This window comes from Pleurodeles waltl, chromosome 2_1, assembly GCF_031143425.1.
Source record: "Pleurodeles waltl isolate 20211129_DDA chromosome 2_1, aPleWal1.hap1.20221129, whole genome shotgun sequence".
NCBI classification, from domain to species: Eukaryota; Metazoa; Chordata; class Amphibia; order Caudata; family Salamandridae; genus Pleurodeles; species Pleurodeles waltl.
In genome coordinates, this window is record NC_090438.1 from 124945174 (window position 1) to 124967148 (window position 21975).

General features: G+C 45.3%; 1 protein-coding gene and 1 long non-coding RNA gene across 7 annotated transcripts in view; one reads left to right on the top strand and one right to left on the bottom strand.

Moving 5' to 3' along the window:
• Positions 1-21975, top strand: part of ACSL4 (acyl-CoA synthetase long chain family member 4) — a 173273-nt gene that overhangs the window by 68586 nt on the left and 82712 nt on the right. For 2 of the 6 annotated variants that reach the window (XM_069211466.1, XM_069211488.1), the window contains exon 1: positions 20806-20827. The exons of 2 other annotated variants lie outside the window; for them this stretch is intronic. The gene's annotated coding sequence lies outside the window, so the exon portion shown is untranslated. Of the gene's footprint in view, positions 1-20805; positions 20828-20937; positions 21106-21975 lie in introns of those variants that run through there. 2 more of the 6 variants (XM_069211448.1, XM_069211473.1) reach the window with 1 other exon arrangement.
• Positions 4484-21483, bottom strand: LOC138261921 (uncharacterized). Its single transcript, XR_011199179.1, has 3 exons — positions 21331-21483; positions 6639-6736; positions 4484-4793 (listed from the first exon to the last, which is right to left on the bottom strand). It is a non-coding gene; the product is annotated as an uncharacterized lncRNA (long non-coding RNA).

A 21975-nucleotide genomic window follows, 5' to 3' on the forward strand; every position in this document is an offset into this window, starting at 1 on the left:
TGCCTTCATGCATACGTGTTAATAAATGAATGATATCAGATGGTGCCCCTCTTTTGTGTAGCACTCCCCAAAGCTTGTCTCTAGGTACCAGGTCAAAGGCAGAGCGCAGGTCTACAAAAGTGACATATAGTGTTTGCTTTGCCAAGACTACATATTTCCAGTGTAGCACGGTCAACCTAAATGCCTGGTCAACCGTGCTAACTCTAGAGCGGAACCCTGCCTGAAGTGGTGATAGGATCTGCTGCTCCGTCACCCAACTCGTCAGTCTAACTAACAATTGTTTTGCAAAATTTTTTTGTAGGTTGTCAATTAAACTGACCGGTCTGTAGTTAATTGGAAGATTTACGTTGCCCTTTTTATATATTGGAATAATTTCTGCACCCTTCCACGTCTCAGGGATCTGTCCTCCTTTTGCGATTTTGTTTGACAGCATATTAATGTACCAGGTCCAGATGGGTAACTCTGATTTATAAAGGTCACCTGGAATTTTATCAGGGCCTGGGGCTTTACCTGTCTTTAGAGATTTAATGGCGTCTGCAGTTTCTTCTAGAGAAAAGCAAATATAGCTTCCAGAGTTAAATAGATTCCCACTGGACGGAGAAGTGGCAAGGTTAGCATTGGGTGAAAATGGGGGGTATAATCCCACTTTCTCACAATCGACAGTCCCAGTGGAGGCAGTTCCTTCGTACAAGAGAGAGAAATGATCCACCCAGGTACCAGGTTGAATATGGTTCCTTTGTATAAACCTACCCCCTCTCTCGTGCTTAGTCAGCAGTTCCCAAAAAAGCGTATTGTTGTTTGTTTTAGTAGCATCTAGCAAGTCCTGCCAAATAGCATCTTCCCAAGCTTTCTTTGATTGTAGGATTATCTTTTTATACGTGAATCTTGCTTGTTTGATTGCCCCCGTATACCCGGCCAGTATAGCCTTCCTTAACTCAGCCTTGCTCTTTGCACTACAAGTACCATGTGCCTTCATGTGCTACGTTCAGGTCTGAAAAAGCCTTTTCTCATATCTTATCAGAAATAGTTTGTAGAGAAAGATATGTGTAAATTTGGTTGGGGAAATATTGATGGAATGCTAAAACGTGCAAAATTTCTAAAGCCTCTACCCACAGAACGTTGATGTATATGTACTTGCAAAACCTGTGCTACAAAAAGATGTCCCTGTCTATATGCTTGTCTCAAATGTTCAACATTCTGCAAATGTGCCACAAGCGATTGCCAAAACAAATAAAGTGAACTATGGACATGTGTCTAAAACAGGAGTGATAAACATTTTTTTTTCTTCTTATTCTGCTCATAAACATTGTTTGGTGTATACATAAGAGGATTTAAAACAATTATTTGTTTCATTTCTATATATCTCTTCTTCCTCTATTATAGCCGCCATTTTGGAAAATGGGGAAGGGTTGCACTGAGGAGTTATTTTCTGACTACTTGACCCCCAAAACCTATATTGTGACCCCAAAATAAAATATATAGGTATCATGGTTCCTGAAATATTACATCATCACTGCAACACAGCCACCCTTTTTAAAAATGTCATCCAGAAAACAAATCGGCCCAGATTTGAAATGTCTACCCAAGCTAAATTACTTCTCTAATGATACAAAAACACAAATTAAAAAAAATAATCTATGGACAACATTTTATTTTTTAAGGAGATATATCAAGGGGGTAGGACTATGTCTGGATCCCCAAGAATGATACAGATTGAAGACTCATCCTCCCCCTTTACCTTGAACCTTTTCTTTTGGCAGGACAAGTTCAAGATGCTGACCCTGAGCCAGGTCTTCCTGATGTTAATACTGGCAATTGAGTGGCGTATAGACCTCCAGGATGCCTACTCTAATGTACTAATCCTTCCCCCCCTCCTCGTTGATACCTTAGGTTCATTGTGGGTTTTCAGCATTAAGAGTTTGTGATCTATTGTTTGGACTGACAACTGTTCCATGAGTATTCACCATGGTAATGTCTGTGGCAGTAGCTTCACTGAGGCAGTCAGGAGTCCAAGCATTTCCGTACTTTGATGGCTAGTTAGTGAAGGAAGAGTCTTCAGAGCTGATCGCAGAATATCTTCAGTGCACCATAACTCTTCTTCACAACCTGGGTTCCACTGTCAACAGCTAGAAACCCCATCTTGCACCCTCTCAGGGAGTGACGTTCTTAGGAGCAGCACCAAATGTAACCCTTATGCAGGCTGTTCGTCCTCATCGGAGGGTTAACTGTCCAGCACATGATTCAAAATTTTCTGGCTCGGAGCCTGATCCCGGTTCTGTAAGTCCTACACATTTTAGGCCTGATGACTTTATGCTTTTTGTTAGTGTTGCACACCAGAGGGCTAAAAGCCCTTCAGTGGTCCCTGAAAAAGTAATGGTTCCAGCATCAGGGGAGCCTCCCACCGTGGGTGAAGATTTTTTATTTTGTCATCCTTCATCTGTACAGATGGATGTTCCTCTGAAATCTGCTGGTGTGTTGCCTTTTCAGTCCTTCACAGGTCCGGCTACTCTGATTACGGATGCCTTCTCATTGGGCTGGGGCACGCTTTGGTGCAACATCACTGCACCCAACCTTTTGTCTGCATCAGAGCAGTGCCTACCCATATAGGAGTTGAAGATTCAGACTGTCCTTTGATCATTTAAAGTTCTCTTTCCTTCTCTCTAAGAGTGCCAGTGATGTTTTGTCTTAGAACGCCAACACCTACAAACAGGTTTGTGCGAGGTCATGGGCCTTGTTATTGGGAGACAATTCATGTGTGATGGTGTTCATTGCAATGGGACATTTTCCAAATTGTGATGCACCTCATGAAAATGGAGGCTCCGAGTTGCCTCTCGCTGCAGGACCACAAGTGCAAAATTTATCCCGAAGTGACAGAAATTATATTTTCCAGATTTGGGGTATCCATGTGTGGATCTCTTCACCATGTTAACACTTAAACAAGAGGGTCCCTGGCCCACTCAAGTGTCCCCTCCAGAGACAGAATCAATATTCGTACAACAATGGGCCACCCTGTATAAATCAAAGCAAGTATTTGATAAATAACATTATATTGAATTAAAGTAAGCTCCTCAATAGCCCATATGTGAATCTTACAATGTCTTCTTTATTGAAATTCAAGGAAACTAAATGTTTTTTAAAAGAATAATTTCATCCAATATATTATAACCAGTGCTACAAAATCACGAACACAAACAAGAACACACCCCCTCCGTTTAAAAGTATCCTAAAAAATACCACATCTTACCGCCACTCGTATCTCATTCAGACCCAGGCATCCACATGCACTAAACATCAGTAACATTAGTGCCACTCTAAAAGTCAAATGTATATACAAACATGACAACAAATGTGGCATATTCAATTCATTTTTGTACACTTTACGCCAGCATAAGTTTTGTTGGTATAAATCTATGAATCTCCTAGTAGTCTCATCAGATAATGATAGATTCAATGAAGTGCCATAAGTTGACAGTCCATTTAATCCATTGTATAGTCGGTTGGACTGAGACTAAATGTCACCCCAATAAACCATGTTATTATATCCAAAAAAGTTTGAAGTGCTGATGCGCGCTTCGGTGTCACTCCCCCTAGGGAACCAACTTCATCAGTGCACATCCAATTCCTAAACTCTCAAGGGGAGACAGTTATTTGACTGATTTGTACATATAACATTCTTCACGTTATATTCAACAGGTTTATGATATCTTTATCGATGATCTGAAACAAAAAACACGTGTATACGTAGGGCTCGTGACGACCAATAAATAATGAGGAATAACCTATTTGATTTGAACCACAGGAATTAGATCCGGCAAGTACCAACAACTCGTGATAAACATGCACCACTATGTGCTTGTAGTATAGATGTAATTAAAACCTGAGTAAATGACAGGATAGCCACCACCAGTGGTTATCATGTGGTAAATGATACACCCTACTTAAAATGTATCTTTCTTATACCCACTGTAAACAAGTTGTGTTCTAAAGGTCTCATGCTAAACTCTGAGACTCGTGTATTTCCTTAAGGAGCAATCCTTGGTAGAAGGTAATGGAGCATATGCAAATTGGGATAAACCAATTCTGGAAGAGACACATACGGAATAATATGGAGAAAGGGGATAAAACTAATAGTGCCTTAATAATTTCAACCGCCCAGTTCGACTTCTGATTCTTAAAACTGTCTTAGTCGCAATGACTGCAGTCATAGGGTTGGTGATCTTCAGGCCCCCTCTGACTGGATATCATTTAGGTTTCTGTCTGAATAAAGTGGTTCTTGGTACTTCCCTGTCTTTCTTTCTGAAAGTGGTACCTGCCTTTCCCATGGGCAGCTCCATTACTCTAATGTCCTTCTTCCCTCCTCCTCATCCCACCAATGATGGAGAGTGGCTGCATGGACTGGATCCCAGGTATGCAGAGCCACTGACCATATACATAGGATAGAGCAAATCATCAGGCCTTTGTGTGCTTCGCTGTAGCCACGAAGGCTAAAGCAGTGACCAGGTTACCCATTTTCCATTGGCTTATTGTTTTTATTAAAATCTACTATTCTTGGCCAAGAAAAAAATCCAGCAGGCATTCACCATCACTCCACCAGAAATATTATGACGTCAGCAGGTCTCACCAAAGACGTTCTTGTGATTGACATCTGCTGGTTGGCCACATGGCCATCCTTTTTATACTTTTTCCACTCATTGCTGCTCAAGTACGCACTGCTGGATACTTCGCAAGGACTTTGTTGTACCTCTTCTTGGGTAATCACTACCCTATTCCGTCTCTCAAATCAGGTGAAGAATCTGCAGGAATAAGTGTCCAACAGAAGGAAAAGTTATTTACCTTTCTTGATGATATTTCTCATTGAAAGTATCTTCCTACATAAAGCCCTCACTGCTTCCCCGATAAGTTAGTGTTGTGATTAATAAGATCCCAAAGAATGCAAACTTATCATATGTTGATTTGACACTATCTTTGCTGGTCCCTCTGATACTCTTCACACACCATAACTGGATGCAATGAAAATACTAGAAACTGATTCCATCTTGCTGAATGATGGTTTATGTAGGTCAAAGGCACATCCTGGGAAATGGGAGCCGGGTTGGAGGCTGAGGCATTGGGGGGAAGGTGGCAGATAACTGTTGAAAGATGTAGTGCGCTACCTGGTTACACTGGAGAGCTGTTTCTGGAACCCCAAGGATATTCATAAGGTGAAGAATCTGTATGGAAATAGTATCTACCAGAAATATAGTTATGGAAGGTAAATACATTTTTTCATATAGGCTATAGAATAAGTTATTTCTTCTTAGCTGCTGCAATTTAATAATACTGTTGCAACATGGTTGTTTGAAACCATTGTTGGTCCATTGCACCAGCATTTATAATTTGAGCATCTGTATTCTGAAAAATAAATTATAAGGAAAACAGTGTGCCATAACTATGCAAAGAATTTGCAAAATGTTGGTGTAAATAGGTATTGGCTAATGCAGTAGCACATAGCCCAGTAGAAAATGGCTACAATGTCCTGCTCTCTGCTATGGAAAAATGTGACATCAGAGCTAGTCTTATAGTTCACGTTTCGCAGCAATAAGCTTCAGAATCTCCTATTGCAATCTGCTTAATGTTTGAAACTGATATTTTCTGGATTTATGTATCTATATGCTGGTAGTAAATAAGCAGCATTAAACCAGTCAAAGAAGGGCAGCACCAATAGTCTTTTCTTGCCACATTGCGTCTGTGGCACCTGCACCGAATAGGCTGTAGTAGTGCATAGGAGCCACAAGTTCCACCTTAGCATTAGCTTTTTATTGTCACTCATTTTACTGAACGCATGGCAAGCCTGGCATCATGCAAATTATTGCGATCTACCGCCCCCCCCATTTCATTTTTCTGAGGTTGTCTCCTGCTCTGCATATTTTTAGGTTGCACGTAAGCGTTCAACCTCTTGTATACTTTTAGTATACTTCATATCTTTTCATCCTCCGAGCCAGACCTCGGTCTGCATTCACGTCTCCCCAGAATTATGAAAAAGATAGTTTGATGGTGACTGTTTTATTTACTGTTGATTGGAAGTGTCTTACTTGCATTACAGGAGCACGAGCTCCATCAAAGCCGATTTTAGAATTGTAATTTTTCCACAAGGCTGACTTTTTTAGATCAATTTACATTTATATATTAATTTTTAGAACAGAAAACTAAATGGTATTTTTCATAATTTAATGAGTCCGGACTTATGGAGGGTAATGCACATATTTTCTGGTAAACTCTGCAGAAAGTGAAAGCCCATTTTTTTTATTTTTTTTATTTCCTTCTTTTAGCCTTTACCTAAAATAAATATACTGTTCAACAGTGTGTGTCTGGTAGACTTTATAGGTATTCATATTTTGGTACAAAGCTTTAAGTGATTTTTATTTCACTTTGATGAAAAAAATATTCACTGTAGAAAGTGTTGGTTTGGACAGTTTTCTGTGGCATTTAGTTTACACTAGATTTATGTGGGAAGTATGTTCAAAACAATGCTTTGTAGATGGCAAGCCAACAAACAGATGGTTCATTCAGAAGTTGAAAACATGTTCAAACATTAGAGGGTTGAGTGAGAGTATTAACTAACATAGAACCCTCTCCCGTCAGAAAACCATATAATGTACCCTGCCAGTGGCCTTGGAGGGAGAGTGGATGTTATGTAAGGGGCAGCTCTTCTTTTTCTCCATTTCTTGTTTTCGTGGCCTGCAGAATGGAGGGAGGTCTGAAAGGTAAAATTGCAGATCAATACGTTGTTAAATGCAACCTCTCCAAGCACGCTCTGAAAGAGTAATGCATATCTTAATTAGAGAAAGGAAATGTAATAAGTCACATGTCTTCGGGTCAGAACAAAAAGATCAGGAATCCTATTGCAATGTGTCGGGCTATTCAGTTAAAGTGGAAGTTTGGCCATCTATGAAAATCTTCTTTCATGACCTTGAGAGAGTCACTGTCACTTGGACAATGCTGAAGATATTTAGATTCTAATTCAGAGACTGCCCTCTACTCTTAATGCTTTCTTAGTGGTTATATTTCTAATTTACAGTGATGTTTACCAGGCACTAAGTCAGCTGTGATGCACTGATAAAAGTAGCAGATATATCCTGTAAATAAATGTGGGCAGATAAAATGAATCTGACAATAGTGTTTAATGAACACATTTTCCCCATTCATTTTTCCATAGGGATTTTGAACAGTAATAGCACCCAAACCACTGGACGAAATTACACCAAATGTGGCAGAAAGAAAGTTCTTGGTCCAGACAGAGCACTTTTTTGAGGTCGAGCGCACAAGCACTCTGATTTGTAATCTATCTGTGGGCTTTTATCCACACCCACCGCAGGCCCATCACTCGTTCATTGGCTTGCCTTTAAAAAATCTTTTGTTATCATTGGTAATTGCTTTACGTTTGTCCCTCTTTGGAGCAGTTTTGTTACCACCTTGGCCAGCGACCCTGTTACATGGATAATTGCACGATTGCCGACACGCTTGTCTGCGAGCGAACTTTTTTCCTCTTCTCCTTTACGCTCATGCTGGCTGTGACGCTTTTACTTGACTTGCTTATGTCAGCTGTTTTGCTTTTCATTTTCAATTTATGTGGCAAGAAAAGTCCAGTTAGGAATTCACAACGCTAATATCTCAAGCAAACATGCGAGACACATTGCATTGCAAATGCTTATTACTTTTGCCACTTTTAAGTCTTGGTTACACAGAAAACAAAAGGTCTTGAGACAGCACGTTCTATCAGTTGGCTTAGAGACTGCTCATTGCTTAACATTGTTTAGCTTGATTGTCATTTCCATTTGCTTGCTTGTTATTGGTCGGCTACTGTAAGCTTCTTTCCTTTTTGTATGTTTATCCTCCCCTAGAGTGTGGATGCACCACTTGCGTCCTTCCACTACTCATTTTTGTGGGCAGTACTTCATTCTTTGTTTAAGCACTATACCAGAGTGCGTCTTTCAAAATTGGCTCCTTCATGTACTTCTCACGCTCCGCCGTCCACCTGCTTGCTTCCTTCTTCTGTTTTCCATGTTCCTGGTCACCACACCGCCATCTGTTGCTGCCAGTGTTGCTTGACCCCGTAAGCCCCTTCTTTCCGCTGTTGCCCATGTTGCTTGCCCTCATCCGCCTCCCTTCTTCTGTTGTTGCCCCTTGCTTGACTGCATGCGGCCCCTTCCATTGTTGCCAATGTTACTTTCCCCACCCACCTTCTCCTTCGGTTGTTGCCTATATTACTTGCAGCCACCTACCCCTTTTCTTTCTGTTGTTGCCTGTGTGGCTTTCCCCCATCCTTCCGTTGTTGCCCTTGTTGCTTGACCCAACCAGCCCTCTTCTTTCCTTTTGTTGCACATGTTGGTTCTTCAGTTGTTGCCCCACCCACACTCCCACCTTCTCTTGTTGCCTGTGTTTCTTGCCCCCTCACCTGTCTGCCCTCCCTCTGTTGTCCATGTTTCCCACTCACCCGCCATAACCAAAAAAAAGTTATTGACGTGGCCAGCTCTGCCGTTGTTGTTATTACTACTACTATTTTTTTTTTTTTTTTTTTTAGGGTCAAGTGCAAAACTCTATCCCTGGTGTAATCTCTCTGTGGGCTTTTAATCTTGCCTAAGTCACGCCCATCAATTTGGTTGGTATGTGGGCTTGCCGTTTCAAATTCGCTTGATTTAATTAGTGGAAGGCATGCATACATCATGCCTTTTCCAGTGTTCAGCCTACCTGGAGCACACCGGCCAACTACTGAAAACATACAAGGCTTTATGTTTTCGGTATGGTTTCTGGACTACTTTGTATTTTTAATTCGTAGGCCGTGCGATCTCGCTGGGCAGTGGTCGAGTGCTTTGCATGACATCGACCCTGTTACATGGATAATTGCACTTTTGCAATACGTTTCACTGCAAGTGAACTGCTGTTTCCTTTTGTATGTCTGCTTTGTGCTCATGGCGGCTGTCTGCTCGCTTATGTGAAACTGTTTTACTTTATGTGGCAAGAAAAGTCTGGTTAAGAGTTGTGAGAAAGTAGCCTCTTTCTAGCCTTGTTACCCCCACTTTTGGCCTGTTTGTGAGTGTATGTCAGGGTGTTTTCACTGTCTCACTGGGATCCTGCTAGCCAGGGCCCAGTGCTCATAGTGAAAACCCTATGTTTTCAGTATGTTTGTTATGTGTCACTGGGACCCTGCTAGTCAGGACCCCAGTGCTCCTAAGTTTGTGGCCTATATGTATGTGTTCCCTGTGTGGTGCCTAACTGTCTCACTGAGGCTCTGCTAACCAGAACCTCAGTGGTTATGCTCTCTCATTTATTTCAAATTGTCACTAACAGGCTAGTGACCAATTTTACCAATTTACATTGGCTTACTGGAACACCCTTATAATTCCCTAGTATATGGTACTGAGGTACCCAGGGTATTGGGGTTCCAGGAGATCCCTATGGGCTGCAGCATTTCTTTTGCCACCCATAGGGAGCTCTGACAATTCTTACACAGGCCTGCCACTGCAGCCTGAGTGAAATAACGCCCACGTTATTTCACAGCCATTTTACACTGCACTTAAGTAACTTATAAGTCACCTATATGTCTAACCTTTACCTGGTAAAGGTTAGGTGCAAAGTTACTTAGTGTGAGGGCACCCTGGCACTAGCCAAGGTGCCCCCACATTGTTCAGAGCCAATTCCCTGAACTTTGTGAGTGCGGGGACACCATTACACGCGTGCACTACATATAGGTCACTACCTATATGTAGCTTCACAATGGTAACTCCGAATATGGCCATGTAACATGTCTATGATCATGGAATTGCCCCCTCTATGCCATCCTGGCATAGTTGGCACAATCCCATGATCCCAGTGGTCTGTAGCACAGACCCTGGTACTGCCAAACTGCCCTTCCTGGGGTTTCACTGCAGCTGCTGCTGCTGCCAACCCCTCAGACAGGCATCTGCCCTCCTGGGGTCCAGCCAGGCCTGGCCCAGGATGGCAGAACAAAGAACTTCCTCTGAGAGAGGGTGTGACACCCTCTCCCTTTGGAAAATGGTGTGAAGGCAGGGGAGGAGTAGCCTCCCCCAGCCTCTGGAAATGCTTTGTTGGGCACAGAAGTGCCCAATTCTGCATAAGCCAGTCTACACCGGTTCAGGGGACCCCTTAGCCCTGCTCTGGCGCGAAACTGGACAAAGGAAAGGGGAGTGACCACTCCCCTGACCTGCACCTCCCCTGGGAGGTGTCCAGAGCTCCTCCAGTGTGCTCCAGACCTCTGCCATCTTGGAAACAGAGGTGCTGCTGGCACACTGGACTGCTCTGAGTGGCCAGTGCCACCAGGTGACGTCAGAGACTCCTTGTGATAGGCTCCTTCAGGTGTTGCTAGCCTATCCTCTCTCCTAGGTAGCCAAACCCTCTTTTCTGGCTATTTAGGGTCTCTGTCTCTGGGGAAACTTTAGATAACGAATGCATGAGCTCAGGCGAGTTCCTCTGCATCTCTCTCTTCACCTTCTGATAAGGAATCGACTGCTGACCGCGCTGGAAGCCTGCAAACCTGCAACATAGTAGCAAAGACGACTACTGCAACTCTGTAACGCTGATCCTGCCGCCTTCTCGACTGTTTTCCTGCTTGTGCATGCTGTGGGGGTAGCCTGCCTCCTCTCTGCACCAGAAGCTCCGAAGAAATCTCCCGTGGGTCGACGGAATCTTCCCCCTGCAACCGCAGGCACCAAAAAGCTGCATTACCGGTCCCTTGGGTCTCCTCTCAGCACGACGAGCGAGGTCCCTCGAATCCAGCGACTCTGTCCAAGTGACCCCCACAGTCCAGTGACTCTTCAGTCCAAGTTTGGTGGAGGTAAGTCCTTGCCTCACCTCGCTGGGCTGCATTGCTGGGAACCGCGACTTTTGCAGCTACTCCGGCCCCTGTGCACTTCCGGCGGAAATCCTTTGTGCACAGCCAAGCCTGGGTCCACGGCACTCTAACCTGCATTGCACGACTTTCTAAGTTGGTCTCCGGCGACGTGGGACTCCTTTGTGCAACTTCGGCGAGCACCGTTTCACGCATCCTCGTAGTGCCTGTTTCTGGCACTTCTCCGGGTGCTACCGGCTTCAGAGAGGGCTCCTTGTCTTGCTCGACGTCCCCTCTCTCTGCTGGTCCAATTTGCGACCTCCTGGTCCCTCCTGGGCCTCAGCAGCGTCAAACGCTAACCGCGCGATTTGCAGCTAGCAAGGCTTGTTGGCGTTCTTTCGACGGGAAAACACTTCTGCACGACTCTCCACGGCGAGAGGGATCCGTCCACCAAAGGGGAAGTCTCTAGCCCTTTTCATTCCTGCAGAAACCTCAGCTTCTTCTGTCCAGTAGAAGCTTCTTTGCACCCGCAGCTGGCATTTCCTGGGCATTTGCCCATCTCCGACTTGCTTGTGACTTTTGGACTTGGTCCCCTTGTTCCACAGGTACCCTAGATTGGAAATCCACAGTTGTTGCATTGCTGGTTTGTGTCTTTCCTGCATTATTCCTCTAACATGACTTCTTTGTCCTTAGGGGAACTTTAGTGCACTTTGCACTCACTTTTCAGGGTCTTGGGGAGGGTTATTTTTCTAACTCTGACTATTTTCTAATAGTCCCAGCGACCCTCTACAAGGTCACATAGGTTTGGGGTCCATTCGTGGTCCGCATTCCACTTTTGGAGTATATGGTTTGTGTTGCCCCTATCCCTATGTTTCCCCATTGCATCCTATTGTAACTATACATTGTTTGCACTGTTTTCTAAGACTATACTGCATATTTTTGCTATTGTGTGTATATATATCTTGTGTATATTTCCTATCCTCTCACTGAGGGTACACTCTAAGATACTTTGGCATATTGTCCTAAAAATAAAGTACCTTTATTTTTAGTATAACTGTGTATTGTGTTTTCTTATGATATTGTGCATATGACACTAAGTGGTACTGTAGTAGCTTCACACGTCTCCTAGTTCAGCCTAAGCTGCTCTGCTAAGCTACCATTATCTATCAGCCTAAGCTGCTAGACACCCTATACACTAATAAGGGATAACTGGGCCTGGTGCAAGGTGCAAGTACCCCTTGGTACTCACTACAAGCCAGTCCAGCCTCCTACAAGAGTGTACAATGATAATAGTTTTAACTTGAGCAAACGCGAGACCCATTGCATTGCAAATGCTTGTTTTTACTTCCAGCCATAATGCACAGCAACTGCACTGCTTGTACAACAAGGCTAAAACGTTGTCAAAATCAGCACTTTGTGTAGGTAAAACCTATTGGCTTTGCGAGTGCTTGTTAAGAATCGCCTTTGTAACCGAAACGTTCTGTCCTTCCAAGCTCCTCTTCAAATGTCAGTTATCCCAGTCGCCCAAATTCTCCTGTACACTTGTTTATATTTTGTAAACTCGGGTAGTTACCATCTAAGTTCTTCTAATATTCTGTAATAATTATAGACCTAACTGTGGAGCTAGATGATGTGGAGTTCTGGCCGGGTTAGAAGTGTTCTAGGGAAGTTGCATTGCTGTGGTCAACATCTGCCCATGTAGCCCATGCCAGGCTATCTCGAGTGGAAGGGTTCAGCAATATTTTAGCTAGTTTGCTACCTGGACCACGCTATTGTGTGGGGTTGTGTTGGGACTTGTGCGAGTGAAGTCCTAGCGATGGGAGGAGGAGCCCGCCTACTAGTCGCTAGGCAGAATAAGAAGTGCTCCGGTGCCACTACTCTCTTGTAAAACACTATTACAACAAGTGACTAGTAACAGAACGTCTCTAAAAGTGCCAGATGGCATCCACGTTTCAGTAACAAAGTAATCTGGTGGCTTTTTAAATTGATCACTCCTGTTGTATATCATTGTTGAGAGAAAGCGATACCTAATCCTTTTTGCCTGAATTAACCTTGTAAAGTCTGGATGATCAATGACCGCCAGAGGTGGTTTCTCCATTGGCTTCTTTTTTCCTTAAGTGGTTGGTTAGCCCGGATTCACTTGTAACAACACGCTCCAGCAGCTATTTGTTTCTACATTAATTACAGAATGCTTTCTCTTCTAATGGGCTACTGGGAACCCTTGTTCCTAAGGAACTTGGATGGATAGTGTATCAAAATACACGATGTGGACTTGAGGCAAGTTATTTTACATCACGAAGATACACAGAATACATTGATCGCATAATACTAATGAAAAATAACGATATAGGAATTCATGTAAGGAAAGAGGCATGTCCTGGGCTTTAGGAAGGCCGCAATAAGTGCCCACAACCCCGATCGTATTATGCCTACTGCAGAAGTGTGCTGCACTGATGCTGATGGCATACACAGAAGAGATTGAGAGTTGGGCTCAGGGGATGCTACAGACCATAAGAGTCCTCTCCGGTGCCAGGAACCAGACGTAGGTAACCAAGGTGAGGTCGAAACGTCCAAACTTCAAAGAAACCTTTAGAAATGTGCAGTTGGAGTAGAAGGAAGCGGCAACAGACTGGTGTGTTTGGGGGAAATAGGGCTGCCAACCACAAGTCTCATAAAAAAGGGGTTTCTCCTCGTTGGGATTTCTGATCAGCCACGCAGAAAACTGAGGGTCTAATTGCTCCACTGTGTCGATGTTGTACTTAAGTTTATGGTTCTGCTCATAATATGTGCTATTCAAAGCTCTTGGAGAGGTGACCAGAAACAGTGTCTCAGAATGTACTTGTGGGGTTTTAACATCCAAGTACTTTGTGGTTCTGCACAATGTGGTTTGATTGACCGGACTAAGCATCACACTGTGGTATAGTATCTCCAAGTAGACCTCTCTTGCACCTCCGAATGGAGTTGCTTTTCTTGTTCGATCCGGACTAATATAAATATTTTTACGAAAATAAATTGGACTGATCCCGATTCCCCAGGCAGAGTCATTGGACGTTTCCACTTAAAGATGCATTTGTCTTCCCACATTACCTTGGGTGGGAATATGGGTGCTCCTGGGCACTTCTATAGGCAAACGTATGAACATAGATAAGCTTGAACGTTTATTGGTGTTAGCAAACTTTCTGTTGATGGTTTCACTCCGAAAAACATGTAAAACTGCTTTTTGTGAAGGGCATGAGTTTGTGCTTTCTCAGGAGAGAAAGTAAAGAGAACACTACATAGTTTATGGGTATGGTTTGCAAAGTCAAAAGGACCATGTGAATTGGAACAATAGGCCTGATTTAGATTTACAACCCTGACGGATAGCCTATCCACTGAAATCGAAATCCCATTGTAACCTTTGGTATTTAGATTTTGGCAGACGGGATATCCGTCACCATTGTGATGGAGTGACCCCTCTGCCAATATCTAAATCAGGCCCAATGTATTTTCCAGACTATCTATGGGCACTTTGTCCTCTCTACCTCTCATGAGAAATCAGAGGAGGGCTGCTCAACAAATGACTGCTACTAAGGCAGGTGTGATGGGTGAGGACTTTGTCTTGGTGACCACTCTTCCTTCTAAAGGCACCTATTATAATTTTTTTTCTTTGGCAGAGGTATATCCCTATATTTGGCTGCAAGCAAGCCAAACTCCTGCATGCTTCAGAGCAAGCTTTTTGTGCCTGGGTTGGCGTTCATTGCTGTCAACTAGAGTGCGGTCTGCCTGCTCATCATTGAGTTTGGTCTCACGCTAATGAGGAGTTAGTGGAGTTGCTTGCTGCACCACTGGATTCAAGCTAGCCTGGCTGATGAAGGGTGATATCCTGAAACCGGTCCCAGGATGCTTGAATCCTGTCCAGGGAGGACCTGTCTGACAGTTCGGGCTGAATTGCTCCCATTGGGAGCAGGGACACAACTGATTTGCATATGGCTAGGTCCAAACTGGGGTGACTTGGCAAGCAAAATAATGTTGGATTAAACCCAGATCTGTGACTGGGGGTGAGTGTTTGAAAAGTTTCAACACTCAGGTCATCATTTGATTTTGTGATATTAGTTTGTGGAGTCCCAAGCCACGTGAGATCCACGTTTTAGGCAACCTCCATCACTAACCCTAAACTTTAGACTTGGATTTATGCTTGTGAACCTACAAACGCACTTCTCAGAGAGACACTTGTTTACTTTGCAGGTCAGGTTGAAGGTACACTGTATTATCAGTTGTGCATCTATTTGCTTAGCATCCATTTGTTTTGAGATACTCACGAACTCTAGGGTCTGTAACATAAGCATTGACAACAATGTATTTCAGTTTGGGTGGGATGATTGGGATTCTCCACTCTGCAGTGTTTGTGATAATTTATCAGTTGTGTACAGTATGCATTTGTGAACAGTGTTGGACCATTCAGACCTGTTTGTAATTGTTCTATTGTGGAATTGTTTCCATTTTCAAATTTGTGTTGATTAGTGCTGATAGCCTGGGACGCTGGGTTTCCACCGCAGTCTGTGCAGAATAGCTGTGTGTGTCAACAAAATGACCCTATTCTCTGCCCCCCTAACCTATACACATGCATGACTGCAGTGCAGTAGATTTGATTATTTATATTTCCAGGCTGCAGTTAATAGTGTGACTTTGCTCCAATTTCAGCTCATTGAGTCATGGGGTGGCTTGAAGGCCACTGAATCATTAACACATCCATCTTTGGACCTGTGCTGTGTATCTGATTAGGTCATTCTTGAGGTTAGAGTTGTGTACTGGTTGCTGTGACACAGTATCCGTGAGTAGTTATCTATGACCTTTGTCCTAGTCTGGTTATGTGCGTATGTGTTCCATGTATGGATATACATGTTCACTTTGTAAAGATGTATGCTTTCTATACGTGCATTTTGCCGGGTAGTACAAATCAGAGAAATCATTGTTGTGTTTTCCTTTTGTAAGTAGTACGTACCTAGAGCCACTTGTGAAGGCATCTGCAGCATGTTTCTTACAAGCTAAGGATTTTGGAGGGGGTAGAAGTATGCATTTATTTGGTGTAAATATGCATTGTGGTTCAAAATCTGGTTGGAGAGCAGAAACCCTGTAGAAAAGGTATTTGATCTATTCTAGAAGATTAAAAAGCACCAGTGCAATATGCTTCTGATGCACTATGGACTGGCAGCTTGTCTGACTGAGGTTAGTGATGTAAATATCAACACTAGATAACAGAAAGGCGTAAGATTGAAAAAGAGGTCTGAGGTTTGATCAAGAGCCAATTTAGCAGTTACGTTTTAGGCCACATTAATCACAATCGCTGCGAGTATTTTTATCTTGCATCAAAAGTTAATAGTTTTATTAAAATGGTCTTGGATATCCGTGATAATGTCGAAACATGTTCGTGAAAGTATAAGAATAGATAACTGTGAGTATCCAGTTCACAATCCTCATTTAAATAGAAAATCTCATTATGGATTGACTCCGATTTACACAGCTTTTCAAAATTTTACCAAATTCCAGAGGAGCGCGCATGTAAATCTGCACATTTCATTAGCACAACTGGAATGCACACCATGCACGTGGCCCTGCCAAAAGCCCGCCATATTGTGGGCTTTGCATGGTTGTACATTCTGTCAGTGGGTTCAATTGTCAGAAAATGGTTTATTTGAAGAATGATCTGCCTCCCGGACTGCACTGTGTTCGCATCACTGCCGTAGCCCCCTCCTCGCAATAAGCCTTGGTGGGGGTTCTTCACATGTCTTACGGGTATTCATTGGCCTTGGAGATCTTGGGCTGAATGGAGGCCTCTTTACGCCCCTGGTTTGCATCTGAGGTGAAGCGCAGCACCAAAGTTAATGTCCTGACCTTTCTCAAGCTTTCAGCTGCATCAAAGAAGCTCATGCTTATTTTTGTAGCACTTCTAGCAGCACTTTGTCGTTAAGCCACTAGATGGCTGATTCTGTTGCTGAAATTAAATAGGACTTAATTTAGTGATTGCCCTGCTGGACAACCTCACAAACCTCGGCCTCAAGCAACTGGTCACCTCACCCACCCACTCAGCCGGTCATACGCTTGACGCCATTTTCTCCTCCAGCAGCCACATCGCCTTCACTCACACCACCGAACTCCATTGGACTGACCACCACTGCGTCCATTTCTCCTTCCTGAAGCCCACCACCAACAACATCCTATCCCTTACCGCAAGTGGAACAAGATCTCCAAGGAACAACTGATCTCCAACCTCGCCCAAGCTACACCACCCATTACCAACGCCACCGCCCTCAACCTCACACAATGGCTCGACGAATGTGCTAACTCCCCTGCCCCACTCCAAAAAAAAAAAAAAAAAAAGACAGCTCCCTGGTTCACCGCAGAACTTAAGACCTCCAAAAGAGAATGCCTTAAAATTGAGAAATCCTGGCGCCAAGAACCATCAGTGAGCAACTTTTCTGCCCTCAAATCAGCCATGCGCAAACACCACCAGCTCATCTGGACCACCAAACGATCCTTCTTCAAAGAACGCATAGACAATGCACACAACAGCAAGGAACTTTTCACCATCATTAAAGAACTCACCAAACCCAAATCCTGGGCCATCAACCCTCCGCACTCTCAAGACCTCTGGAACTCCCTCTCCAGCTACTTCACCGCAAGATTGCAGACATGCACGAAAGCTTCACCCTCCATCACCGCCACCTACGCAGCCAATCCCACAACACCCTGCCGCACCAATGTGCTGAACACCTGGACCCCCACCAACGATGAAGAAACCAGCAAAACCATGAGCTCCATCCACTCAGGCTCCCCAACAGACCCCTGCCCCCACCACGTCTTAAACAAGGCCAGCCAAATGATCGCTCCCCAGCTCCGGGCCGTCCTCAACCGTTCCTTCGAGACCGCAACCTTCCCAGATATTTCGAAACACGCCGAAGTCAACGCCCTGCTCAAAAAAAAAAAAACAAAGCAGACCTCGAAGACCTCACAAACTACCGACCTATCTCTCAACTCCCCTTCCCCGCGAAGGTCATAGAGAAGACAGTAAACAAACAACTGTCCCGCTTCCTGGAGGACAACATACTCAACGTCTCCAAGTCTGGATTCTGCAAAAACCACAGCACCGAGACTGCCCTCCTCGCCTCCATAGACATCAGGACCAGACTGGACAAGGGTGAAACCGTCGCCCTCCTCCTTCTAGACCTCTCTGCAGCATTCGATACCGTATGCCACCAAACCCTTTGCACATGCCTCTTTGATGCCGGAATGTGCCAAAAAGCCTTGGACTGGCTTGCCTCCTTCCTCCCTGAAAGAACCCAAAGAGTTTGCCTCCCTCCATTCTGGTCTAAAGCTACCCAAGACCATTTGTGGAGTCCCCCAAAGGAACCTCACTCAGCCTCACCCTCTTCAATATCTACATGGCTCCGCTCGCCAGCATCGTCCGCCCCCACAACCTCCACATCGTTTCATACGCCGACGACACTCAGCTCATCCTCTCCCTCACGAGGAACCCATCTACCGCCAAGAACTACCTACACTCCGGACTCCTCGCCATCGCTAGCTGGATTACATCAAGCCACCTCAAACTGAACTCAGGAAAAACTGAGATCATCATCTTCAGACCCAACAAGACAGCATGGTGGCCTGCCACCCTAGGACCACCCCCGACACCCACCACCCACACATGCAATCTCGGCATCATACTAGACTCGTCTCTCTCCATGACTCAGCAAATCAACGCCATATCATCCTCCTGCTGCAACACCCTCCGCATGCTACCAAGACCTTCAAGTGGATTCCAATATAAACCAGAAGAACGGTCATCCACGCCCTCATCAGTAGCAGACTGGACTACGGCAACACACTCTTTGCAGGGACCACAGCCAAGCTTCAGAGGAAACTCCAGCGCATCCAGAACGCTGCTGCACGTCTCATCCTCAAACTCCCTCGCCACGAGCACATCTCTGCTCACCTCAGATCCCTACACTGGCTACCCATCAACAAAAGGATCGTCTTCAAAATTCTAATCCACGCTCACAAAGCCCTCCACAACACCGGACCGGCCTACCTCAACGAACGAATCAACTTCCACATCCCAACCCACCAGCTCCACTCCACCAACCTCGCCCTTGCAACAGTCCAACGCACCACCTCCGCCGGCAGATCCTTCTCCCACCTCGCCGTCAAAACCTGGATCTCCCGCCCCACCAACCTACGCAAGACCCAGGACCTCCTAACATTCAGAAAGCGCCTCAAAACATGGCTCTTCAAGCAGTAACACCCCCCCCCCCCCCCCCCCCACTGCCTTGAGACCCTACCAGATGAGTAGCGCTTAAGAAATGTGATTGATTGATTGAATGACGTTGTAAGGCAGAGCCTGCCTGATCACTGTAAATGCCAGCAACGAGCGTTACCTCTTTAGGCTATCATATTCATATTTATGTATAATAATATATAATCCCACGGTTAGCTGTTAGGAGCGCCAATTTTTAAGTCGCATAAATAGTGCTATTAAGTACAAGACTCCTACGGTAAATCCATTAGTTTGTTTAAACTTTAACCTCAATGCCGCGGCTTCCGTGACCGAAGGCTTGCGTGAGTCATGGGCGCAACGTAATTTGATGGGGCCCCTACTGAAGGTGGTTAGGGGGCCTTCGAGATGATGTAAAATCACACGACTATTCTGAAGCTTTATGTTCGGTTAGGTGGGGGGGGGGGGGGTATTACGTCCATGACGCGAGCAGGGACCCAGCCCCCCGAGGCCTCGGTCTCTCGGTCACCACCTTGACCAGTGGTTCAGCCGCCGCTGATCTGTCGAATAGAATAGTAGATCGGCTCTGAGATACAAGGCAAGCAGGGCAGGACCCGTCCGACCGGTGCTCAGCAAGCAGGTGCTTAGACGCGTCTCTATCGGGCTCTCCATTATTGCCCTTACTCTCGGGATGCAAGCAAATCTTAACTCGGCAGGAGAACCACCCTTCACTGACTTTGAAGTAATTTTAACAAGTCTCTTTGAAGTTACATCAGTTTCATCGTTTCAGAACTGAAGCATTTTCAATATTATATGCAACAAAGTCATTGCAATTTACAACCACTGAGAAAGCCAACACTCCTGGCATTATTATATGTATAATGCCAGTTGTTGTATTATATACCTGGATGCAGTTACAGTAAGAAGCAAAGTACTAGTTGGGTGGCACAAAATGCTAAGCACATATTTTTAGAGTAGGTGTGAATTCCCCCCGATCCCCCACCTCCGTTTTTTCATGCCACTAAACGTACTTGTAAGGATAGCCACACAGTACTTGAAATGGACTAGCAAACTAAAGTCAAACTCGGGTCTTTGGAATGGCATGCTAGGGTGACAAGACGTCCCGGATTTCCCCGGACAGTCCCGGTTTTTAGAGGACTGTCCCGGTGTCCCCACGCTTCTCTTAAATTTAAACAAATGTCCTGGCTTTTGGGGCAAAGGTCAGATTATCTAGGGAAGCATAAGTTAAAGGCATGCTTTCCTTTAACTGACGCCTACAAAGTATGGAATAATTAAGTAATTTATCGGTTACCATCAGGCAACACAGTCCCCTGTCTGCTCCCAGCAGCAAGACTGAGTGGGGGGGCAGAGGTGGGTGGGGGCGGGTTGGGGTGCAGGGTGGGAGGTCAAGCCATAGCTCATTTTATATGTATCTCTGTGTGTGTGTGTGTGTGTGTGTTTGTAAACACACACATGTATAGGCACACATTCACAAAGCTATGCAAAAAAACACGGCACAGGCCAGATATAAGAGTGTAAAGCAGTTAGTCCTTCCTTTATGTCTGACCTGTCCCGGTTTCTGCTCCTCAAAATCGGGTCACCCTATTGAAGTCATCAGTCACTAGCGCTATGAAGCCGCGCTACTGGCAGGCTGCGGTTGTAGAAATGCTAATACTTGTATGTAGTCCGCAGCGCAGGCTGGCCCGTGGGGTGAGGGCACGGCGTGCACCCCTCTGATGACGTGGCCTGCGGTAAGTAACCCCGTACTTTGCCCAGCCAGGGTTTCTCAATCGGCCTGTGCGAGTGGGCGTGGCCGCCCCGGGCCTGCGCATCTTAAAAGGCGGCCTCTCCCCCTCCCCGGCCGGCCTCTGGTGTGGGAGAGGATCTCGGGCGAGCTGCTCGCGTTACAAGGCGGGAGGTACCTGCATCTCTTTTGCTGTGGTTGTGGGGTGTTTTTGCTCGGCTGTGAGCGGTATCCGTCGCACACCTGTGGCCGCCAGCTCTTCACCTGCACGCAGGTGACTGTCGGGTAAGCTTTTTGTTTTTGTTCGCGGGTTTTCTTTGGGCTAGTGCACCCGCTCGTGGTGCCCCGAGGGGCGCGTGCCGGTGGTCCGATCCTGGTGTGTTTTGGCGGGCTCCGTCCCCGCCGCCCCCATTGCCCTAGTGGCAGCCTGTTGTGCAAACGCGCCCTGCGAGTGGGTGCGTGCCACGCGGTACATTACTACATCACTACATTACTACTACTACTACGCACGCGTTCAGTGAGGGGTGGGGTCGCTTCTTGCCGTCCCGTGCGACTTCCATCCCGGGTGCCGAGCTGGGTCCGTCGGGCGGTGCGTGGCTTTACTTCTGCGCTGTGGTGTCGGTTGTTAACACTCCATGGCGGCTTCCCGGGCTAGGTAAAAATGTGAGAAGACCGGTTTGAGTGTTTTTTTTTTTTTTTTTTTCTTTTAAAGTGAAGTTGTTGGGTTGAAGCATAGTTCCGGGAAAGCGGGTTAGGCTGAGACACGCAGACGCTGCTGGATGGGGGCCTTGGTATGTAACCTCCTCCAGAAGCAGGTTTACTCCTTCCGTCATAGTCCAGTAATGCCACCGCCGCTCGGGGCACTGGGCATTGCTGTCAAACCTCTCATACATACGGAAGTGCCATTTAATGTCCAGCGGCTGCTTTTCAGAGATTCCTGAAAAGGGGTGCTCCTTCCAAAAGTTACAATTTCGGCTTCACTGTTTTATCATGTTTTTATGACTTACTCATACAATGTGTTTAGATCAAAGTAACCATGGGCCAGATGTATCAAAGGGTTTTTACCCATTCTGTGTCTTTGGGAAAATGTGTTCATACATATGGCCCCAAGTTTCAGACATTCCTCACCTTCAGTACGTCACTGATGGGTGACTG